Here is a 25,115-nt window from a genome sequence, read left to right on the forward strand (position 1 = left end):
AACGCTGCAATGAACACAGGGTTGCATGTACCTTTACAAATTGGTGTTTTCAAGTTCTTTGGATAAATACCCAGCAGTGGAATAGCTGGATCATATGGTAGTTCTATCCTTGATTTTTTGAGGAATCTCCATACTGTTTTCCATAGTGGCTGCACCAGTTTGCACTCCCACCAGCAGTGTATGAGAGTTCCCTTCTCTCCACATCCTCTCCAACACATGTTGTTTCCTGTCTTGTTAATTATAGCCATTCTGACGGGCATGAGGTGATATCTCATTGTAGTTTTGATTTGCATTTCCCTGATAGTTAATGATTTTGAACATCTTTTCATGTGTCTGTTGGCCATCTGTATATCTTCTTTGGAGAAATGTCTGTTCAGGTCTTTTGCCCATTTCTTAATTGGGTTGTTAGTTTTTTTGTTGTTGAGATGCATGAGTTCTTTATATATTTTGGAGATTAACCCCTTATCAGATGTATGGTTGGCAAATATCTTCTCCCAATTGCTAGGTTGTCTTTTTGTCTTGTTGATGGTTTCCTTTGCTGTGCAGAAGCTTTTTAGTTTGATGTAGTCCCATTTGTTTATTTTTTCTATTGTTTCTCTTGCCCGGTCAGACATGGTGCTTGAAAATATGTTGCTAAGACCAATGTCGAAGAGTGTACTGCCTATGTTTTCCTATAGAAGTTTCATAGTTTCAAGTCTTTAATCCATTTGGAGTTAATTTTTGTGTATGGTGTAAGGTAATGGTCTACTTTCATTTTTTTGCATGTGGCTGTCCAGTTTTCCCAACACCAGTTGTTGAAGAGACTTTCCTTTCTCCTTTGTTTGCTCTTGGCTCCTTTGTCAAAGATTAGCTGTCCATAGATGTGTGGGTTTATTTCTGGACTTTTGATTCTATTCCACTGATCTGTGTGTCTGTTTTTGTGACAGTACCATGTTGTTTTGGTTACTATAGCTTTGTAGTATATTTTGAAATCAGGGAGTGTGATACCTCCAGCTTTGTTCTTTTTTCTCAGGATTCCTTTAGCTATTCGGGGTATTTTGTTGTTCCATATAAATTTTAGAATTCTTTGTTCTATTTCTATGAAAAATGTTGTTGGAACTTTGATAGGGATTGCATTGAATCTATAGATTGCTTTAGGAAGTATGGACATCTTAACTACATTAATTCTTCCAATCCAAGAGCACGGAATATCTTTCCATTTCTTTGTGTCTTCTTCAATTTTTTTCAGCAGTGGTTTATAGTTTTCAGTGTACAGATCTTTCACCTCTTTGGTTAAGTTTATTCCTAGGTATTTTATTCTTTTTGTTGCAACTGTAAATGGGATTGTATTCTTAATTTCTCTTTCTGCTACTTCGTTGTTAGTGTATAGAAATGCAACTGATTTTTGTAAGTTGATTTTGTATCCTGCAACTTTACTGTATTCACTTATTACTTCTAAAAGTTTTTTGGGGGCCGGCCCCGTGGTTTAGCAGTTAAGTGCGTGTGCTCCGCTACTGGTGGCCTGGGTTCAGATCCCGGGCGTGCACCGACGCTCCGCTTCTCTGGCCATGCTGAGGCCGCGTCCCACATACAGCAACTAGAAGGATGTGCAACTATGACATACAACTATCTACATGTTAGCTCAGAGCCGGTCTTCCTCAGCAAAAAGAGGAGGATTAGCACGGATGTTAGTTCAGGGCTGATCTTCCTCAAAAAAATGATAATAATAATAAAAGTTTTTTGGTGGATTCTTTAGGGTTTTCTATGTATAAAATCATGTCATCTGCAAATAGTGGCAGTTTCACTTCTTCCTTTCCAATCTGGATCACTTTTATTTCTTTTGTTGTGTGATTGCTCTGGCTAGCACTTCCAGTACTATGTTAAATAGGAGTGGTGAGAGTGGGCATCCTGGTCTGGTTCCTGTTCTTAGAGGGAGAGCTTTCAGTTTTTCACCATTGAGGATGATATTAGCTGTGGGTTTCTCATATATGGCCTTTATTATGTTGAGGTACTTTCCTTCTATACCCATTTTATTCAAAGTTTTTATCATAAATCTATGCTGTATCTTGTCAAATGCTTTCTCTGCATCTATTGAGATGATTATGTGATTTTTATTCTTCATTTTATTAATGTGGTGTATCACGTTGATTGATTTGTGAATGTTGAACCATCCCTGCATACCTGGAATAAATCCCACCTGATTATGGTGTATAATCTTTTTAATGTATTCTTGTATGTGATTTGCTAGTATTTTGTTGAGGATTTTTGCATCAATGTTCATCAGTGATATTGGCCTGTAATTTTCTTTTTCTGTGTTGTCCTTGTCTGGTTTTGGTATCAGGGTAATGTCACCTTTGTAGAATGAGTTAGAGAGCTTCCCCCCCTCCTCAATTTTTTGGAAGAGTTTGAGAAGGATAGGTATTAAGTCTTCTTTGAATGTTTGGTAGAATTCACCAGGGAAGCCGTCTGGACCTGGACTTTTATTTTTGGGGAGGTTTGTGACTACTGTTTCAATCTCCTTACTGGTGATTGGTCTATTCAAATTCTCTATTTCTTCTTGATCCAGTTTTGGAAGGTTGTGTGATTCTAAGAATTTATCCATTTCTTCCAGATTGTTAAATTTGTTGGCATATAGCTTTTCATAGTATTCTCTTATAATCTTTTGTATTTCTGAGGTGTCTGTTGTAATTTCTCCTCTTTCATTTCTGATGTTACTTATTTGAGCCTTCTCTCTTTTTTTCTTGGTGAGTCTAGCTAAAGGTTTGTCAATTTTGTTTATCTTTTCAAAGAACCAGCTCTTGGTTTTATTAATTTTTTCTATTTTTTTAAGTCTCTGTTTCATTTATTTCTGCTCTGATTTTTATTATTTCCCTTCTTCTTATTTTGGCCTTTGTTTGTTCTTTTTTTCCAGTTCCTTTAGGTGCATTGTTAGATTGTTTATTTGAGATTTTTCTTTTTTGTTGAGATAAGCGTTTATTGCTATAAACTTCCATCTCAGAACTGCTTTTGCTGTATCCCATAAATTCTGGCATGTTGTATTTTCATTATCATTTGTCCCCAGGTGTTTTTTGATTTCTCCTTTGATTTCTTCATTGACCCAATCGTTGTTCAGTAGCATTTTGTTTAATCTCCACATATTTGTGGCTTTTCTGATTTTCTTCCTATAGTTGATTTCTAGTTTCACACTGTTGTGGTCAAAAAAGATGCTTGGTATTATTTCAATCTTCTTAAATTTATGGAGACTTGTTTTGTGGCCTAATATGTGATCAATCCTGGAGAATGTACCATGTGCATTTGAAAAGAACGTGTATTCTTCGGTTTTTGAATGGAATGTTCTGTATATATCTACTAGGTCCATCTGTTCTAGTGTGTCATTTAAGGCCAATGTTTCCTTATTGATCTTCTGTTTGGATGATCTATCCGTTGGTGTAAGTGGAGTGTTAAAGTCCCCTACTATTATTGTGTTACTGTCTATTTCTCTTTTTATGTCTGTTAATAATTGCTTTATATATTTAGGTGCTCCTACATTGGGTGCATAGATATTTACAAGTGTTATATCCTCTTGTTTGATTGTTCCCTTGATCATTATGTAACGCCCTTCTTTGTCTCCTTTTACAGTTTTTTTTTAAAGCCTATTTTGTCAGATATGAGTATTGTTACCCCAGCTTTCTTTTCATTGCCATTTGCGTGGAGTATCTTTTTCCATCCCTTCACTTTCAGTTTGTAAGCGTTTTCAGGTCTGAAGTGTATCTCTTGTGTGCAGCATATATATGGGTCTTATTTTTTTATCCACTCAGCCACCCTATACCTTTTAATTGGAGCATTTAGTCCATTGACATTTAAAGTAGCTATTGATAAGTATGTACTTATTGCCATTTTTAAACTTTTTTTTCTCGGTGTTTTAGTAGTCCTTCTCTGTTCCTTTCTTCTTCTCTTGCTCTCTTCCCTTGTGGTTTGATGGCTTTCTTTACTATTATGTTTGGGTTCCTTTCTCTTAGTTTTTTGTGTATTTATTATAGGTTTCTTGCTTGTGATTACCATGGGGTCCATATACAGTAACCAATTATATAGGAATCTATATTAAGTTGATGGTCTCTTTAGTTTGACTTCTGTCTGAAAGCTCTACTCTTTAACTCCCCTCCTCCCACATTTTATGTTTTTGATATCATATCTAACCTCTTTTTTGTGCATTTGTATCCATTACCATCTTATCATGGAAATAGATACTTTTTCCTATTTGTGGTCTTCTCTTTTCCCCTTAAATAAGTCCCTTTAGCATTTCTTGTAGTACTGGTTTCTTGGTGACAAACTCCTTTAATTTTTACTTGTCTAGGAATCTTTTTATTTCTCCTTCCATTTTGAATAATAGCCTTGCCGGGTAGAGTATTCTTGGCTGTAGGTTTTTTCCTTTTAGCACTTTAAATATGTCATGCCACTCTCTTCTAGCCTGTAAGGTTTCTGCTGAGAAGTCAGCTGATAGCCTTATGGGGTTTCCTTTGTATGTAACTTGTCTTTCTCTTGTGGCTTTTAGGATTCTCTCTTTATCTTTAATTCTGGACATTTTAATTATGATGTGTCTTGGAGTGGGCTTCTTTGGGTTTATCTTGTTTGGTGCTCTCTGTGCTTCCTGTACCTGGATGTCAGTTTCCTTCCTTAGGTTAGGGAAGTTTTCATCTATTATTTCTTCAAATAGATTCTCTGCCCCTTTGTCTCACTCTTCTCCTTCTGGGACACCTATAACACAGATGTTAGTGCACTTGATGTTGTCCCAGAGGTCCCTTAGACTGTCCTCACTATTTTTAATTCTTTTTTCTTTTACCTGTTCAGCTTGGGTGATTTCTTCTAGTATTTCATCCAGCTCACAGATCCGTTCTTCTGCTTTTGAGTCCCTCTAGTGAATTTTTCATTTCCAGTATTGTATTCTTCATTTCTGATTGGTTCTTTTTTATATCTTTCATTTCTTTGTTGATGTTCTCACTGAGTTCATCCATTCTTCTCCCAAGACCAGTGAGCATCCTTAACACTCTTTGTTTGAACTCTCTGTCGGGTAGGTTGCTCATTTCTGTTTCACTTAGTTCCTTTTCTGGCGTTTTGTCCTGTTGCCTTACTTGGAACATATTCCTTTGCCTCCTCATTTTGCCTCTTTCCCTATGCTTGTGTCTATGTATTAGGTAGGTCAGCTACGTCTCCTGCTCTTGGAGAGGTGACATTATATAAGTGATGCCTTATGAGGCCCAGCAGTGTGTTTCCCTCAGTTCTGAATGTTCCAGGAGTGACCCCTATGTGGGCTATGTGTGTCCTTCTGTTGTGGTGTGGTCGCTCTCCCTGTAGGTGCCCAGGGAGGTGGAGCTATGCTCCTGGCCAGCTGTTGTAATGCTCAGCTGCTTATAGTTGCTGTGGGACCTTCAGTCTCTTTATTGGGTGTGGGGAGCCCCAGCACAGTTGGCTGCAAGTTCTTTTTTTTCCCCCCAAAGCCCCAGTAGATAGTTGTATATCACAGCTGCACATCCTTCTAGTTGCTGTATGTGGGACACGGCCTCAGCATGGCCGGAGAAGCGGTGCGTCAGTGCGGGCCCGAGATCTGAACCCAGGCCGCCAGCAGCAGAGCGCGCGCACTTAACCACTAAGCCACGGGGCCGCCCCCTGCAAGTTCTAATAGCACATTTGTGTTGCGGTATTTCTTTTGAGTGAGTGGGCCCCCAGCGTGGCAGGTTGTTAGGTTCAAGGGCTTACAATTGCTATAAGCCTCCAGCCTTTAGGTCTCTTGTCAGCTTTCTGAGGATTGCAGCTGGGTGGGGCTGGTCTCAGGCATGGGAGCACCCAATTGTTTCAGGTTTTGGAAGGGGGGACAAATCCTCTATATGGGTCTTTGAGAAGCACAAGTCTTGTGCAGCTGACAAGCCCCGCCACCCACAGGTCCACACACACAGTCAACACAGTCCTGCCCTGTGTGCGCACTCCAACCTCCTGAAGTGGACCCAGTCTCTCCAAGGCGGGAGCCCCACACCCTCCACCACCGCCCCACGCTCTCCACCCGCTCCTTGGACCCACTTGCCAATCTGTGGAGAATCCAGGCAGCTCACTTAGCAGGCCCACAATTTGCCCGAGGGCTTGTTGTTGGGTGGGGCCAGTCCCTAGGGTAGGCTGCCTGCCTGGCTGAGCTGGATTAAATCGGTGCTCTAGTGGGTGGGGCAGACCCTGGGCTAGCAGGCCCCAGGGAGAATACCAATGGTGTCTGCCAGCATCTGTGTCAGCACACCCACACCAGGCCACCACAATGGCTGCCGCCAATGTCCTAGTCCCTGGAGAGGTCTCACCTCTCACCAAGATGTACTCAGAGCCTATCAGGTGAGTCTCTTTTCACCAAAACACTGTGCACCTTTCTTTCTGGTGATTTCAGGTTGCTTTCTGAACCAGGTGAGTTTGCACGTGGGCCCTTTAAGAGCCGGCTTTAATTTCCTTGTGAACCAGCTTTTCTGGGGTACTTCCCAATGTTTTAGTAGCAGGCAAAGTCAGATATTATGCCACTCGTCTCGATTGTGCTGGGTCCACAAAATGCCCACAGTGGGGGCACTCCCCTGCTCAGGGTCCCGCTCCTCCAGGGAGGCTGCAGACCTGTGGGCTGCTCCTGGGCGGCTATGAAGCTGGCAGCTTGTGAAAGCGACGTTTTTTCTCTCCAGAAGGGACTTTCTGCCTCTTCTCTCTCAATTAAGATTGTCATTTGTTGCAGGAGTTCCTCTTATCCAGTTTTCAGTTCTCTCTTGGGTAATTTTTCCACGAGTAGTTGTAAATTGGCTGTGTCCGCGGGTGGAGGAGAGTTCAGAGTCTGCCTACACCGCCATCTTGACTTCTCTCCTGAATAGTACTATTCTTGGCATTAGAAAATATTGTCCAACAAGTTCTCTTTGACATGTCTTCCTACTTTGCATGATTTTCTATTCCTTTTCCTCTTTTACTTCTTTGAAATCTTCTTATCTTCTTCCATTTCCTCTTCCTGCCCTCTAAATACGGATATTTTCCAAGATTATAAGCTGATTCTTATCTTTTCATCTTTCCTTCCATTGTAAATTCAACAACTACTTATTGAGAATCTACTAATTGTTAAGCTTGGCTCTAGGTACCATGTAAGGCAAAATTAGTAAGGTCCGTGCCCTTTGCTCCAACATTATCTTCTCTGTGAAACTTTTCTAAGAACTTTCTCACAAATGTGGCCATCTCTTGCTTTGTTTTCCCATAGCTCTTTATTTGTTCCACTCATCTGGCTTTTATTTCATACTATCTTGGTTGGGAATTCCCTGAAACAATATCCCAAATCTTAATTGAAAACAGGATCTGGACTGGGCAAAATTATCTCAACCTCCTATTTTGATTTTGTCACCCATCTGTATTTACTCTTTCAGGTTCAATAATTATATCAGCCTTGTAATTGATCAGAAAATTGTGACAATATTTTCAACACACCACCACCTTATTCCAATATAAAATATGTATTGGAGTTATACAAAATTTTGATTAATATTTGAAGATGTTGCAAGATGACAGGGAAATGAAACAAAATTCCACTTCTAAGCATATTGGCAGAAAACAAGTATTTATGGTATTTACTTTTATCTAGTTCAGTTGGTTTAGCATGTATTGACAAATCACAATATGCAAAACACCATTCTATTGTACTTGCATGCATTTTTTGTCCTCTAGCCTATATCATGCCTCCCCAAATTTTGTGGGAGAAATATAAATTGGCTCTGCTGTCTCCATTCTGTGTGTGGCAGCAATCAATGAAAATAGTGCTCATCTCTGTGGATGTCTGTGTTTAAAAAGGGGAGAAGCCAGAGCAGGGGAGAATATTTTCACATGAAATCTGAGTAAACATCAGCAGAAACCTCTCTGAGCTATCTCTGTCCTGTCCTCCAGACTTCCTTCTCTGTGATATAAAGTGCTCGTATAGGAAGTCACAGGGTTGCAACGGAAATCCAAGTCTGACCTGATTTACTGAGGCCTCAGATGTTGACCTCTCCTGGGCAAATAATTAGCGTGGGAGGGCATTTGGATAAGAGAAATAAAGAGAATCCATGAGTAAGCCAGTAGATCTTTGGAATCAAACAGATTTAACATAGAATGAATACCAGGCATTTCCTGGGGGAGGAAGGAAGTGTAGTTCTGTCTGTCAACTAACCTTGTGACCGTATCAAATTTAGAATATCACAGATGTTCTGCCAGTGTTCTCCAGGATGAGGAGAGAGAGCTCCCCATAACCTTTCTCATTACAGTGGAGACATATCCCACTCATATTCAACATACACACACATTCAACTACCTGTTTGGAGAAAAACAACCACCACCACAACCATATTTTTTTACACAACATAGCCCCTAAGTGCACACCAACTGCTTTATCTGGTGCTCAAGTAAAGAAACAAAGATGTGTTTGAATAATGAAAAAAACTGTTCGTAATGGCTCCATTGAAAGATGGTGCAATATATGCAAAGCATGCATATTGTTCTTTGTGGGTGATTTAAGGGACCTTCCTTGGTGGAAGAAAGCTGTTTCAGTGCCCCTGGGACTTCCATAGGCAGGTGTGGAATTAGGCCAGTGCCTCTCAGAGACTGCTCTTCTAGACCATCAGCAGATGGGAGCAAGAGGAAGTCTGGTCTCTTTCCTTCCCTTTCTCCTTTGGTTTTACAGTTGGTTTTCAGGTCAAAGTTAGGGATCAACAGGGTTATGGCTATAATCAGAATCAGACTTAGTCTGGGGGTTAGTGTTAGGTTAGGTTTAGAGGTAGGATTGTTAATGTCAAGGTGCAGTTAGGGTTATAGGAAGAATCAGGTTTATCGTTAGTGTTATAGTATGGTTAGACTTAAATGTAGATTTGAGGTTCCTGAGGGAACAATGTACTCCATGACTCAGTCAGGGCTTCCTGGAGGACCACCCAGACTACAAGCATAGGTATCATCTTCATCCTTCTGCATAAATTTAGAGAAGAACAATGTCTGAGGAGTGTAAACTATGTCTGAGAATAAAGGGAGTCAGAGCTACTCACTTTCCTTCTCCATTTTTTTTTCTTTGTTTTTTTCCATTTACTCTATTTTCTCTCTCCTTCTTCCTTCTTACTACCTGTATAGTACAGGTTGGTTCCTGTTTTGATCAGTACTTTGCAGTACAACCATCCAAATCTAATGAATGTAAACAAAATAAAGCTCAGGTAGGTGGGAAGAGATGGTCTACCTAGATCTAGGGATTCCAACAACATCATTAGGCTTCTCTCCATCTCTTGGTCTGTATCTCTGGAAGCTGGTCTAATTCTCCTACTGTAGATGATTTTCTTCTATGCGGCAAAGGGAAAGATCTTAGGCATTTCCTACTCTAATCATCCCAAGTAGCAAAAGCTTGGGTAATAGGAGTTCACCTTCCCCTCCCTTTCTATCCTTCTGTGCACCCCTCCTTCTTCCCTCTTTTTCAATTCTCCTATCAGAGAACTTTCCTCATATCACAAGATGGGGTAGTGGAGGTGATGCAGTGAAGGCTTCCTTGAAGGGAGAAGTTGATACAGTGTACTTTGGTGGGAAATCTCACCCCAGATAATTTGTGTGGATCCCTCATGGCTCATGGGCCCCTGTGCAATCCAAAAGCCACATCTACCTAAGCGTCACCACAACTCAGTGGTTTCCTAGGCATGAGAGACCTTAGGTTGTCCTCATTATGAGGTCAAGTTTGGGATTATTGCTAGGCAGGACACCACATGGAGACTATTTCTATCTATGCCAGACGGTAGCTCTTTTTCTAGTCAAATGGTTATCAGGTTCTAAGAGGAAGGAAGTTATATTTATTTTTGCTCTTGTGCAGAATTCTGGAGGAAATGTGTCATTAGAAGAAAAATCCAGCTATCCTGAATGAAAATGGGAAGCAAGGGCAAAGTGGGAACTCATGGTACCAGGACAGTTGCTAATCCATCCACGGGGCAGCGTGATTGCTCCAGAGGAATGAGGTCACAGGGAAAACCTTTGCTTAGAGACTGAATTAAGAATAAGGTCTCCATTGTTTGTCTTACAGTGGCCAGAGTTCATGAGTGTCTTGCTTTGTCCCCAGGGCCTCTGTTTCTCCACTCTAGGCCAGCTCTGATGAAGAGGAAGCCATATATCTTCTAAGAATATTTCTGTCTTGTGCTTAACTCAGTAACATTAACAGAGGGAAATGAGGTTATGTGAACTTCCCTTGATATTATGTGAGAGTGACTCAGTTGATACAAAGGATTCCCTGTGAAACACATCCAAGTAAATAGAGTAGAGTGGATTCTAGTGATTCCCCTAGGTTTCAGGAAAGAGGAAAGAATATCCTAAGAGACAGTGGCTCCATAACTACATGCAGATGGCCAAAACACGTGGTAGGAAATGCCCCAAATAGAATAACACAATGCAAAGATCTTCCACTGCAAATGGGTTAGATGTGGAATATTTTAATGATGGAGTAAATTCTGAGGCAAATAACTTCCTTGTTGTTTCATTTTCCAAATAAAAGATTATTATTGCTTGGTAGTTAGTGGGCTAGGTTCAAAACCTACCTTATCTTCAAAATCTTCTAGAACAGAGAACTGATAATAATGAGAGAAATAAGCCCTTCGGCAAAATAGTTTGATTCATTCTGAAATAGCAAATGTAAAAACTATTACATAAGAAAAAACAATTTTGCAATTTAACCCTAGAAACAAACTTCCTTCACAACCCTATACACACACACACATATACATACACACACCTTAGATTTCTGCTTTTCAGGAGGGGTTAATCATAGCCCCATAGAAAATATTTGAGCCTAACATGGGGAAAAGCAAGTCACTTCCCTAAGCAAGGGGTTAGAATAGGATCCATGTCCCCATTTTCGGTTTCAGGGAAGAGTCAATTTTGGTTTCCTTTCTGAAATAGAAGTAAAACTTGAGTCTCTAAGGGGCGAGGCAGAGCCCTGGTAGGGCTGAATTGGAGGCAGGGAGAACAAATGTCTTTGAATTGATCTGCAGATTCTATCTGCCTTTGGAATCACCTGAGACACAGGGTCCTTGGCTCCCCCTCTTTAGTCCTTATCCAGTCAGTTACCATATTTTTTGTATTCATCCTCTCTCCTCTAATTTTTTATTCATGCCCTAGAGTGGTGAGCCAATGCCTTTAAAATAGTAGGTATTCAATAAACATTCCATGAATGAACGAATTTTTCTCATTCAATTCTCGCTTCAAATGCTTATTTGGCTCTGTCTCTCAAGAGATGTTGGTGTGCACGCATTCAGAAATACCACTACGGAAATTACCACAGGACTTACTTCTCCTACGTCATTAATGGCCTGGGCATTATATGCTGTGGTGGGTTACTGAAACCTGAAATTATTTGCCTTAAAAAAATGTGAATTGGGATCAAATATGGATGGGAAGAAGGGAAAACTTCAATTTCTGGATCTACATCAACATCACAGAAACACTTTAGGCATCTTGCACATCTTTCCCTCTTTCTTTTGCAATTGGTGGCTAATAAGTGTGAAGATAACTCAGACACAAAAGGAGAGAAACTCTCTCAAAAAGACGATTAGAAGCTTTAGACAGAGAAGCATGACCATGATGCGACTCTCTTGAGAGCATCTGCCTCCTCCTTTCAGAAAGCCACCAGCTCTTTTTTTTTTTCTTTTTGTGAGAAAGATTAACCCTGAGCTAACAGCTGTTGCCAATTCTCCTCATTTTGCTGAGGAAGATTGGCCCTGGGCTAACATCCGTGCCATCTTCCTCTACTTTACATGTGGGATGCCTGCCACAGCATGGCTTGATAAGCGGTGCATAGGTCCGTGCCTGGGATCTGAACCTGTAAACCCCAGGCCAACGGAATGGAGCGTGTGAACTTAACCACTATACCACCAGGCCAGCCCCTAGAAAGCCACCAGCTTTTGTTTTCATCAATAACTGCTATCACCAGGTTCCTCATTACTAATATAAATTATGAATAAAGAATTGCTAACAGAGGTACCACAGTTCCTCTGGATCTGGTAAAATGAAAGGGACCGCCTTCCTTGATAGAAATGTTCCCACTAACAAAAGTAAAAGAAGAAAGAAAAAATTTGCCTTGATGCTTGTCCCCTTGTGCTTCCTACTTCTTTTCCTTGAAAACGATCTATTAAAAATGTTCCCAGAAAGAAGGTTGTGCTCAATCTCTGGAAGAATATAGTGCTTAAGTCCATATTCTACAGTGACCTGAGTTGACAATATCAGTAAATATATTGCACTCAAACAAAATTGTTTAAAGATAGTATAGAAGTAAAGTCCCAGCTGTTGAGAGACAAGGCTAGGGCACCACACGCTACTCATCTAAATCTCCATACTTGACAGTACCAGTGTGTGAAAGGTATTGCAGGCTTGGAAGAAACCAGACATTTCGTCTAGATGTGGTTTTCCACTTGACCAAAATGAGACAGTAGCAATCATCCAATTACACACTGAATAGACTCCAGAGCATTTCAGAGAAGATCAAGAATAGAGATATCAAGGCGCCACTATATCAGTCTTGCAAAGTCAGATCCCTGGAATAAGTCTGAGGGCTGGTGTAATATTTACACAACCTGCATGTGTCCACAGTCAGCTTTGGGGACTTGTACACAAACAATCTTCTCAGATGTTTCCAATTCCCTATTTTGCCTCCTAAAACCACTTCATCCCTTTCAACACGAGACAACCCTCCAAAGAAGACTCTCATGGCCTTCTTAACTCTTTCTCTTTTGTCCTGACAAAAGATTCATTGCCATTGTTGAGTCTTCTCTTCTTCCACACATGATACCCAGTATTCGCTGTTCTGGACAATTCATTTTGAGAAGTGTTTCACAAATGTGTTCAGATGATGGGTAATATGGGTGTTTTTGAACCACTGGTGATAAATGAGTTATCCAGACACCGCAAGGCTTGTGCTCCTGGCCTTTGCCATGTGAGAAGCTGTGCAGCCGGAATGCAGAACGAATCTTTTGGGACCATTGGACCCAGGTGTGCTCATGAAACTCATCTAACAAAATCCTTATAAAGTATAAAAGTAGGGAAAGAGGCTTGAAAGACCCAGCCTAGATCTTAACCGTCAAAGTTGATTATAATGAGAGTTGCATTAACAGGAGACAGATGCCTCTGTTCTATTCTTAGTCTTTTGGGTCAAGGTTTGGTATAGTTCAGGGGTCAACAAGCTAGGGCCCATGAGCTAAATCTAGCCCATTGTCTGTTTTTATATGGCCTGTGTGTCAAGAATGATTTTTACATTTTTTAGTTGTTGGGGGAAAAAAATCAAAAGAAGAGTAATATTTTGTGACACATGAAAATGATGTCAAATTCACATTTTAGTGTCCATAAGTAAAGTTTTATTGGAGCACAGTTACACCATATTGGCTAAGGCTGCTTTTGCACTACACCAACAGACCTAAGTAGTTGCAACAGAGACCATATGGACTACAAAGCAAAAAAAGAAATAACAAAGAAAGTTTACTAGCAGGTCCTTTACAGAAAAAGTTGGCTGACTTCTGATAAAGTTCATTCTTAAATTCAACCTTGGTCCTTCAATAGATGCCTGAAGTCTTGCTCAAATGCATGGATTACATTTAGAAGATCGTTATGTGATCTATTGGAGAATAAGCCACTAATTTTTATAAACTAGAAACTGACCATGGGACAAGTGGTATAAAAGAGACTAGACCAACCCAACGATTAGGAAATCTAAATTAAAATCACAGTGAGACATTGTTTCACACCTGCCAATTTGTCAAACAATTTTAAGTCTAATATGAATTGTTGTGAGGGTGCAGAACAATATGTATGCACACTTATGGTGGAAATAAAAATTGGCACAACCACTTGGGAGAACACTTTAGCAATTCCTAGTAAAATGGAAGATATTTTATAAGATGACCTATGATTCAATTTCCAGGTTTATCCTCTATTCTGAAGAAATTCTAGCACATGTGCAAGAGGAAACATGTAGAAGGATGTTCCACGCAGCCTGGTTTATGTGGTAGTCATTAATGCTGTTAGCCAGATAGTATGGTTTTCCCCATCTTTTCTGGGCACACGGTAGGTTGTGCTTTCAGCTCCCTCATGGCGGGGTGGAGCCCCATGGCTACCTCTGGCCATTGAGTTGTGAGCAGAAGCAACACATATGGCTGGAGCATATATAAGCCAATGTAAGACCCTTCCAAGTTTTAATAACCCATAGGTCAAAGAAGAAATTGCAGTAAAAAATAGAAAATACTTCAAATAAAATAGTAATACTACATGTCAAAAGGGGATTGGGACTTCAACATACAAATTTTGGGGGGAATACAATTCAGCCCATAACAGGGAGGTTCCAGGAAGATGGGTAGAAACACAAGTAGAAAGTGAGACAGGGAAGGGAAGACAGCCAATAACAGGGATGTTACTAAGGCACCATCACAACAGGTGACTGGATCTTGACTGCCAAAGAAAACTCTAGAAAATATGTAAAATATGCTTCAAAATTATCATGGCCAAAGGGCAAGACGCTGGGGTATTTTTACCCTGACAGCATTTGGTCTTTTGTTAAGGGTTTCCGCAATGGGACGTTAGTCTACAGACTAAGTGGGTTCAGGCAGCTCGAGGGCAGCCCTTTAACAAAGAATCAGACGCCAGCCCTTGGGAGTCAGGCTGGTGTGCTTGAGAATGGCAAGGGGGTGCCAGGGCATGTGGGTAGAGTCCCAGCAGTGTTCACATAGCAGCTATCTCCAGAAACAACAAAAAGAGCAGCAAACAAACATGAAGAGAATGCAATAATTAAAACAAATTCAAGTGTCTAAATAGATAAGACGCACAAAACCATAGATTGGTTCATTAAAATACTAATAAAATTAAAAATTACTGTTAAGACTTGTCAATTAAAATAGAGAAGAGGCACAAATAAACAATGTCAGGAATTTTAAAACAGAACTTTATTATAGATCCTGCAGGCGTGAGATCATCAAGAGAAGAAATATAAATAAAAGAGAGAGTGAGTAGCAATTACACTCCTAGGTATATACTTAAAAGAATTGAAAACAGGTACTTAAACAAATACACGTACATGCGTATTCATAGCAGCACTATTTACAAAGCCTAAAGGTGGAAACAAACTAAATTTCCATCAATAGATAAATGGACAAATTATGGTATATCCATACAACAGAATATTCTTTTGCCGTCAAAAGGAATGAAGTACTGATACATGATACAATGTGGATGAACCTTGGAAACATTATGTTAGGAGAACAAAGCCAGACACAAAAGACCATGTATTGTATGATACCGTTTGTATGAAATGCCCAGAATAGGTAAATCCATGGAGACAAAAAGTAAATTGTTGCTTGAAAGGCTCAGGGGGAGAGGGGAATGGGGAGTGACTGCTTAATGGGTACAGGGTTTCCTTTTGGGGTGATAAAAATATTTTGGAAGTCGATAGAGATGTGATTGCACAACACTGTGAAAGTACTAAATGCCACTGAATGGTTCACTTTGAAATGGTTAAGTTGATATTACGTGAATTTCACTTCAACAAAAATGTAGAGAGAGAGGGTGAGAAAAGGGGTAGAAATACCTGATGGTATTTAAGTATGGAGTGCCGACCATGTGCCAAACCTACAATTGCCACACTCTGACAATTTTTAATATTTTGATGATCTCTTTAAATGTTCACAGTTGTCCCATAAGGTAGAGATTACTAATAATACCCATTTTTACAGAGGAGAAAGGAGTTCATGGGAAAGAACCTGATCATTTCTCTGTCTTTGTGTCACTTTGTGTTTTGCAGAGATGATCCAGAGTTCCTCTCTTCAGAAGCAGAACCAAGAAACAGATGAGATTACTTTAAGGCTTGGAGATGTCTCAGCTGAAGGAAGTGGGCCAGAGAGGAGTGAGGTGCTCTGACATTCCAAATATAGCCTGTGCTTGGCCACTTAGGAAGATAGATTCGTTGCTAGCAACAAGTACTTAGAATGTGTGTGATTTGGCATGTCTCAAGCTGTGAAGTAGATGCGACGCAGGCAAAAAATTGATGATGTTATGGGGAGGGGCTGTGTAGGGTGCTAATTGCCATCTGCAGTGCCTGGAGGAGGGGTGGAGAGGAGTGAAGAATCTCTTTCTTTTTAATAGATTTTCAGGCTGGGAAAATCATATTGCAACCACCAAGCATTTGGGAACAATTGTACATAAGACAGAAAGTACACCTAACGTGAAGCTAGAGAAACTGGACACTCCCTGCAAACTCACTTTGCGGATTCCTGGATGTCAGAAGAAAAGATCAGAGGATTTCAATTGTCAGTGGCCTCCTTATTTCTTCCAACCACTTTTACTGAGCCCCAAAGAGACAGCAGAAAGCAGAATAGCAGGTACCAATGGCTGTTGGACTTCAACTCACCACCTAGGATACCTTCTACGATCTCTGGAAGAGTAGTGAAAAGATGTTAGACGAGAGGGGAGTGCAGGGGAGACTTAAGCCTAAACCACAATCCTATAGGACTGTGTGAGGCTAATTCTTTGACACAGTTTAGAATTTACATTAGAAAGTACAATTGCAAAATCTCTGAGAATCATGTATGTTATTCCCTACAATTACACCTAGGAAAGTAGGTTAATATTGAATCTTTATTTTAATTCTACCAAGGAGAAAATGTTAAAGGAAAAGTGCAAATTAGCATAGAATCATAGGTCCAAAAGCTAAAAATCTTTTGACTAAGTCCTAGAAGAAATAAAACTATTGAAAGGGGAGCGAGAAGAGGAAGAAGGATTAAAGTAAAATTGAAAATAGATAACCTTAGATTCACATTTTATTTCTTAAAACTCTAAAACTGAGTTTTTACTGTCATCCAGCTATCAAATTGATCAGCACTTTCCATTGATTTAAACTCCGAATCCAAGGCCTTTCTGCCCCTTTCCTGCCTTGATTCAGGCCTAGGTTATTTCTTTTCTTTTTTTTTTTTGCAACTATATATTTTTTGTTATGATTAAATACACGTAACATAAAATTTACCATTTTAACTATTTTTAAGTGTACAATTCAGTGGCATTAAGTATATTAACAATGCTGTACAACCATCACCACTACTGAGAGTGGTTCTAGAGGAACAGAACTTTAAGGATGAGTTTTCTGAATTGGCTCTGGGAATTGACTCTCTGATCTGATTATATTTAAATCATGATTCTATTTTCAGTAGTGAAGAGAGTACTGATATACTCCATAGCATGATTTGGCAATAGAGATACATAAAACATCTTCACTGGGTACCCCTAATCAATAACTTGTAAGACAAGGAGATGAGTGACCATGTATATGATACTTCTGAACATTTTTCGTAAACTTAATACGTGTGAGATTGGCTGGTTGTTCCCAAAGTCCTCGGACAAAGTGAGGAAAGAAGAGGATAAGATCAGTGATTCAAATTCCCAGCTCAAGGGCCACATAAATGACCTGAAAGCTTCTATGTGTACCCAAGGAAACTCTTATCTCCTATAGCCATAGGGCTGAGATTGCTGAAAATCTAACACAGCATCTCATCCTGTGACCCGCTGAATTATAACACAAGTTGAACTCTACTATTAAAGTGAGTCTTCTTTGCCAGTGGAAGTGGCCTTCCTACCCTCAGTGGTAGTGGCCTTTTAGAGAGGATTAACCCTGCGTTGCCTGAGGAAACTGTAATGGCCTTCCCAGAGGCAGCTGCCATGCAAGACAATGTTGATTCTCCTCAGGATCCATCCCCACCACTCCTCTGTGCTTCTAGGCCTATAATTAGACTCAAGGCCGAGCAGGCCCCTAAAGGTGAGGTACAAATTGTGACTCATGAGGAGGTGTGCTACGCTCCAAAGAACTACTTGAGTTTTCTAATTTATACAGATAGAAATCCAGGGAACATATGTGGTAATGGCTATTAAGGGTGTGGGAAAATGGTGGAAGGAACATAAAGTTGGATCAGGCCAAATTTATTGACATGGGCTCACTAAGGAGAGATTCTACATTAATGTTGTAACTCAGACAGTTAGAAAGGGCTCTAATAGTATATTTGGTTGGTTGATTGAAACGTGGCCCCAAAGGCGGCCCAGAGTGAGTGAGTTAGAAATGCCAGACCTACTTTGTTTTATGTAGAGGAAGGGATTCAAAGACTTGGGAAGATTGATATGTTAGAGTGGATTTGTCATTTAAGACCTAGTCACCCATCCTGGGAGGGTCCAAAAGACATACCTTTTACCATGACCAAGAGAAATAAATTTGTGAGGGGAGCCTCAGCAATCTCGATAAGCTCTGCAATCACTCTTCTCTGTAGGCCAGAACTTACAGTGGGAACTGTGGTTGTGAAGCTGTGTACCTGAGGGTTACTGTAAATATTCAATAAGATTACCTTTTGACCTTGTTATGAAAAGAAGTTAATCTTGTCAATTTACTGTTTTCTTGTTTAACCTGAGGGATGACTCAAGGGCATAAGGAATTATGAGCTTGTTTTCAGAAGAAAAAGAATGCCTTCAAGGAAGATCACCAGGTAACCAGCCTCCAGCAGCCACTGAGCCCAGAATTCAGATTGTCCAAGGGCTTATCGGGAGTGAAAGAAACATGGATCACCCTTTTGTTTCTCTGAAACTCCTCCTGCCAAGCCTGTTAGCTCTATATAACCTTCTGCTTTCTTCTATTGTTAAGACAGATTTGAGAGAACCTATCCTCCTGCCTTCTTGTTTTGGCCAATTCCAATAATTCAGATAAACTTTTCTCCATCTCCAAGCGCCAATGTCTCAGCAATTGGCTTACTGTGCCTTGGGCAGACAAATTTGAGATTAAGAGATTTGGTATCAGTTGCCGAATTGAGAAAACTAAATGCAATGGAAGTAATTGGATACCAGCATAGCAGGGGCCAAGTGACGGTACTCAGCTATTAAAGGCAAGGTGGGCAGGGTTACCATAATGGACAGCACAGTCAAAGCAGCAACCAAACAGAATAGCCCGAATCATGCAGACCCGTGGTGTTTGCTAGTTGATCATGGTGTTTTTAGAAGTGAAAGAGATGAGAAGTCTACTAAATTCTTATTTAATCTGTATTGAATAATAGGAAATATATTTGGTCTTTTTTCCTCGTTCCTGGCACATAGTTCCCAAAACTTTTGGAATTTCCTCATAGAAGTGTCTTTTATTATTCAGAGGGATCCTCTTTGGAGCATACCTGAATTTATGCTAAGGAAGTGACTTAGGGTGGGGCCTCTAGATAGCCTCAGGTTGGGGCTGGTTACTGGAAAGACTGAATGATTAGAGGGTTGGAACTTTCAGGCCTACCAACTGACCTACAGGGAATATGGGGGGGAGTGGGCTAGAAATTAAACTTTGTAAAAACTTTTGAACCACAAGACTTGATGAGCTTCCAGGTTGATGAACAAATCTACATACTGGGAAGGTGGCACACCCCAGTTTCACCAAAACAGAAACTCCTGTGCTCAGGACCCTTCAGGACCCCATCCTATGTACTCTTCATCTGGCTGTTCATCTGTATCCTTTATAATAAACTGCTGAATGAGAGTAAATGTTTCCCTGAGCTTTGTGAGCCATTTTAACAAATGATTGAACCTGACCAGGAGGTTGTGGGAACTTCTAATTTATAGCCAATTGGTCAGAAGCATAGGTGACAACCTGGACTTGCAATTGGCGTCTGAAGTAGGAACAGGCTTGTGGGACTGAGACCTTAACCTGAGGGATCTGATGCTATCTCCAGGTAGCTAGTGTCAGAATTGAGTTAAATTGTAGGACATCCAGTTGGTGTCTGCCAAGAAATGGAGAATTGCTTGGTGGTGTGGGAAAGCATTCCAAAATCTACATAAGCAGAAAAGTTCTAGATTAAGTGAATGAAAGTCTAACTTGAATTATAAAAACAGAGAGTCATGTCCCCCTAATCAATTCCCTGACTTGAGCTAGTTCATAGACCCAGAACCCCTTGAATGAAGGGGACTCCACTTCCTTTTGAGGAAGGACCTCAGTATACTGCCACAGTTGTATATTGTTAATCTTCCTCCCAGCCGTCCCCAAAGGGACCTACGGCCTTTTACCAGGGTAAGTGTACATTGTGGAAAAGGAAATAATCAGACATTTTGGGGACTATTGGACACTGGCTCTGAACTGACACTGATTCCAAGAGACTCAAAATATCCCTGTGGTCCACCAGTTAGAGTAGGGGCTTATGAAGATCAGACGATCCGTGGAGTTTCAGTGGAGATGATCAGTGGCGATCGAGTCTGCCTCAGTGGGCCCAGTGGGTCCTTGAATCCATCTTATGGTTCCCTGCCCAGTTCCAAAATGCATAATTGGAATAGACATACTCAGCAGCTGGCGGAATTCCCACATTGGTTCTTTGACCTGTGGAGTGAGGGCTATCATGGTGAAAAAGGCCAAGATGAAAATATTAGAAATGCCTCTACCTCAGAAAATAGTAAACTGAAAGCAATAGTGTATTCCTGGAGGAACTGCAGAGATTAGTGCCACCATCAAGGACTTAAAAGGTGCAGGGGTGGTGATTCCCACCACATCCCCATTCAACTTGCCTATTTGACCTGTACAAAAGACGGACGGACCTTGGAAAATGACAGTGGACTATTGTAAGCTTGACCAGGTGGTGACTCCAATTGCAGCTGACATATCAGACATGACATCATTTCTTGAACAAATTAACACCTCCCCTGGTACCTGGTATACAGCCATTGATCTAGCAGATAAATTTTTTACCCACACCTGTACATAAGGACTACCAGAAGCAATTTGCTGTCAACTGACAAGGCCAGTAATACACCTTCACTGTTTTACATCAGGGGTGTACCAACTCTCCAGCCCTGTGTCATAGTTTATTCTTCAGGGATCCTGATCGCCTTTCCCTTCCACAAGATATCACGCTGGTCCATTTTATTGATGACATTATGTTGACTGGACATAGTGAGCAAGAAGCAGCAGCTACTCCAGACTTCTTGGTAAGACATTTGTGTGTCAAAGGTGGGAAATAAATTCAACAAAAACTCAGGGGCCTCCTACCTCAGTGAAATTTCTAGGGGTCAGTAGTATGGGGCATGTTGTGATATCACTTCTAAGGTGAAGGTTAAGTTGTTGCATCTGGCCTCTCCTACAACCAAGAAAGAGGCACAATGCCTTGTGGGCCTCCTTGGATTTTGGAGGCAACATATTCCTCCTTTGGGTATGTTACTCTGACTTATTTTTAAAATGACCCAAAAACCTGCTATTTTTGAGTGGGGCTCAGAACAAGAGAAGGCTCTGCAATAGGTCTGGAATGTTCTGTTCCTTGGACCATATGATCCAGCAGATTCAACGGTGGTTGAAGTGGCAGTGGCAGATAGGGATGCTGTTTGGAGCATTTGGCAGCCCCTATAGGTGAATCACAGTGCATGCCCTTAGGATTTTAGAGCAAACCTCTGCCATCCTCTGCAGATAACTGCTCTCCTTTTGAGAAGCAGCTCTTGGCCTGTTACTGGGCCTTAGTAAAGACTGAACAAGTTACCATGAGACTTGAGCTGCCCCTCGTGAACTGGGTGTTATCTGACTTAGCAAGCCATAAAGTTGGATGTGCACAGCAGCCCTCCATCATCAAATGGATATGTGATTGGGCCTGAACGGACCTTGAAGGCACAAGTAAGTTACATGAAGAACTAGCCAAAATGCCTGTGGTCCCAATCCTGCTATACTGCCTTATCTCTCCTAGAGGAAGAGAAGACTTGGGTCTGATTTACAGATGGTTCTTCACAAAGTGGACAGCTGCAGCACTGTAACCCCTTTCTGGGACATCCCTGAAGGACAATAGTGAAGGGAAATCCTCCCAGTGGCAGAATTTTGAGTAGTGCACTTGGTTGTTCACTTTGCTTGAAGAAGAGATGGCCAAATATACAATTATATGATTATATACTGATTCATAGGCTGTGGCCAATAGTTTGGCTAGACGGTCAGGGACTTGGAAGGAATGTGATTGGAAAATTGGTGACAAGGAAATTTGAGGAAGAGGTATGTGAATAGACCTCTCTGAATGGGCAAAAAAGCATGAAGATATTTGTGTCCCATGTGAATGCTCACCTAAGGGTGACCTCAGCGAGGAGGATTTTAACAATCAAGTGGAGAGGATGTCCCATTCCATAGATACCATTTGGCCTCTTTCCCCAGTTACTGCTGTTATCACCATAATGGGTGCCTGAAGAAAGTGGTCACGCTGGCAGGGATGGAGGTTATGCCTGGGCTCAGCAGCACAGACTTTCACTCACTAACTTACCTGGCTACAACCACCACTAAGTGCCAATAGTAGAGACTAACATTGAGTCCCCAATATGGCACCGTTACCTGTGCTGATCAGCCAGCTACCTGATGGCAGGTTGATTACCTTGGACCACTTCCATTATGGAAGGGACAGCATTTTGTTCTTACTAGAATAGACACTCAGGATACAGATTTGCCTTTTCTGCATGCAATGCTTCTACCAAAACTACCATCTGTGGACTTACAGAATGGCATATCCACTGTCATGGTATTCCACACAGCATTGCTTCTGATCAACGAGATCACTTCACAGCAAATGAAGTGTGACAATGGCCCATTCTCTTGGAATACATTAGTCTTACCATGTTCTCCACCAGCCTGAAGCAGTTGGCTAGATAGAAAGGTATAATGGTTTTTTGAAGACTCAGTTACAACACCATCTAGGTGGCAATACCTTGCAGGGCTGGGGCAAGGTTCTCCAGAAGGCTAGGCACGCTCTGAATCAGTGTCTAATATATGGTGCTGTTTCTCGCATAGCCAGGATTCATGGGTACAGGAATCAAGGAGTGGAATTGGAAGTGGCACCGCTCACTATTACCCCTAGTGACCAACTAGCAAAATTTTTGCTTCCTGTATCCTCAGCCTTATGCTCTGCTGGCCTAGAGGTCTTAGTTCCAAAGGGAGGAATGCTTCCACCAGGAGACACAAAAGGATTCTATTGAACTGGAAGTTAAAACTGCTACCTGGCCCCTCTGGACTCTTCATGCCTCTGAATCAACAGGCAAAGACGGGAGTTGCTGTGCTGGCTGGAATGACTGACCTTGATTACCAAGGGGAAGTTGGACTACTACTCCACAATGGAGATAAGAAAGAATATGTCTGGAACACAAGAGATCTCTTAGGGAGTCTCTTAGTATTACCACGCCCTATGATTTAGGTCAATGGTAAACTACAACCCAATCCAAGCAGGTCTACTAATGGCCCAGATTCGGGAATGATGGTTTAGGTCACTCTGCCAGCTCAGATACTTGCTGAAGGCCAAGGGAATACAGAATGGGTAGTGGAAGAAGGTAGTTATAAATACCAGCTACAACCACGTGACCAGTTACATAAATTAAGGGTAACAGACCCAGGAGACAGAAAGCTGGACCCTTAAGGTCATTTTTGAGTGACTGAATTAACCAGCTCTGCAGTCTGCCCTACCTCTGGACTTATTAAGTGAAAGAAATAACCTTATTGCTTAGGTCAAGGTTTACTTATACTTTAAGGCTAAATCATCCCAACGAATACACTGTGGGGGAGTATGGAATACTGTTTCTATTGTGCGGACTCTAAATTCCAGGCTATGAGTTAATTTCAGAAGTAGGAGTGAAAGACACTCTTATACTACCAGAAATCCCACAAATACCTTTCTTACCTTCCAGACCCCTCAAATTCCTCTACTAGGAGACAAAAATTATTCTTCCATAACTGAATGCCAACCTGCTGATAGACAAGAGAACACACTAATAGAAAAAATACCTGGGAAAACGATCAGTCTAAAAACTAATAAAACATAAAGATTTAAACAAAATACATTTTACACTATCAAATTAATTTAAAAAGATCCTAAGGCTCAAATTGCTGGCCAGGTTGTGCTAAAATTTTTGAAAGCATGAAAAATTTATCAGCTTCTTTGATCAGTATATTAGCCTGCTCTGGCTGCCATAACAAAATGCCATAGATTGGTGGCTTAAACACAGACATTTATTTCTCACAGGCTGGGAAGTCCAAGATCAAGGTGTTCACAGATTCAGTTCCTGGCAAAAGCTCTCTTCCTGGCTTATAGATGGCCACTTTCTTGCTGCGTACTCACATGGCCTTTCCTGTGTACATGTGCATGGAAAGAGCAAGATCTCTCTGCCTTCCTCTTCTTATAATGGCATGAATCCCATCATAAGGGTCTCACTCTCATGACGTCATCTAAACCTAATTACTTCTTAAAGGCCCCACCTCCAAAGACCATCACATTGGGGATTAGGGCTTCAACATATGGATTTTGGGGGGACACAATCATTCAGCTCATAACAATAAGCAATGTTAAATACTTATTAAAAATCATAAAAATGCCCACATATTTGCCAATGCACTCCAGCCAATGACCACCAGGAACACATAACACACCTGTAGTTGACCAGGTTGGGTTTAATGCTCGTGGGGTACCATGGGGAGGCTCAGTAAGAGTCACAGACTGGGGCCGGCCCCTTGGCTTAGCGGTTAAGTGCACGCGTTCCACTACTGGTGGCCCTGGTTCGGATCCCTGGCGCGCACCTATGCACTGCTTGTCCGGCCAGCCATGCTGAGGCCGGGTCCCACATACAGCAACTAGAAGGATGTGCAACTATGACATACAACTATCTACTGGGGCTTTGGGGGAAAAAAAAAAGGAGGAGGATTGGCAATAGCTGTTAGCTTAGAGCTGGTCTTCCTCAGCAAAAAGAGGAGAATTAGCATGTATGTTAGCTCAGGGCTGATCTTCCTCACAAAAAAACAAAAAACAAACAAAAAAAAGAGTCAGAGACTGGACATATGATAGGATTTTGGCTTGTGTTAGGTGTTTTGGGGGAGGATTTAAGGAAGTGGAGGCTTGCTCTGAATTGGATGCTGTCAGGAAGTTAAGATAGTTCTACGAATAAATCTTACCTGGAGGGAGAAGGAGTAGGGTGAGGCTAAAGTTAAAATTGGTAAAGAAGCAGCAGTCACTCATATCCTCCAGGACAGGAAGATGTTTGGTTATTTTTGTAGTTTGGACAATGCTCGTGTTTTGTCTGGGTTCAGACATGATTATGGAGTGGTCTTGTTTTTGTCTTGACCCATCATGGCTTCAGAGTGGCCT

The sequence above is a fragment of the Ceratotherium simum genome, chromosome 13 (genome assembly GCF_057802395.1).
Source record: "Ceratotherium simum simum isolate JZ-2026a chromosome 13, ASM5780239v1, whole genome shotgun sequence".
Lineage (NCBI taxonomy): Eukaryota > Metazoa > Chordata > Mammalia > Perissodactyla > Rhinocerotidae > Ceratotherium > Ceratotherium simum.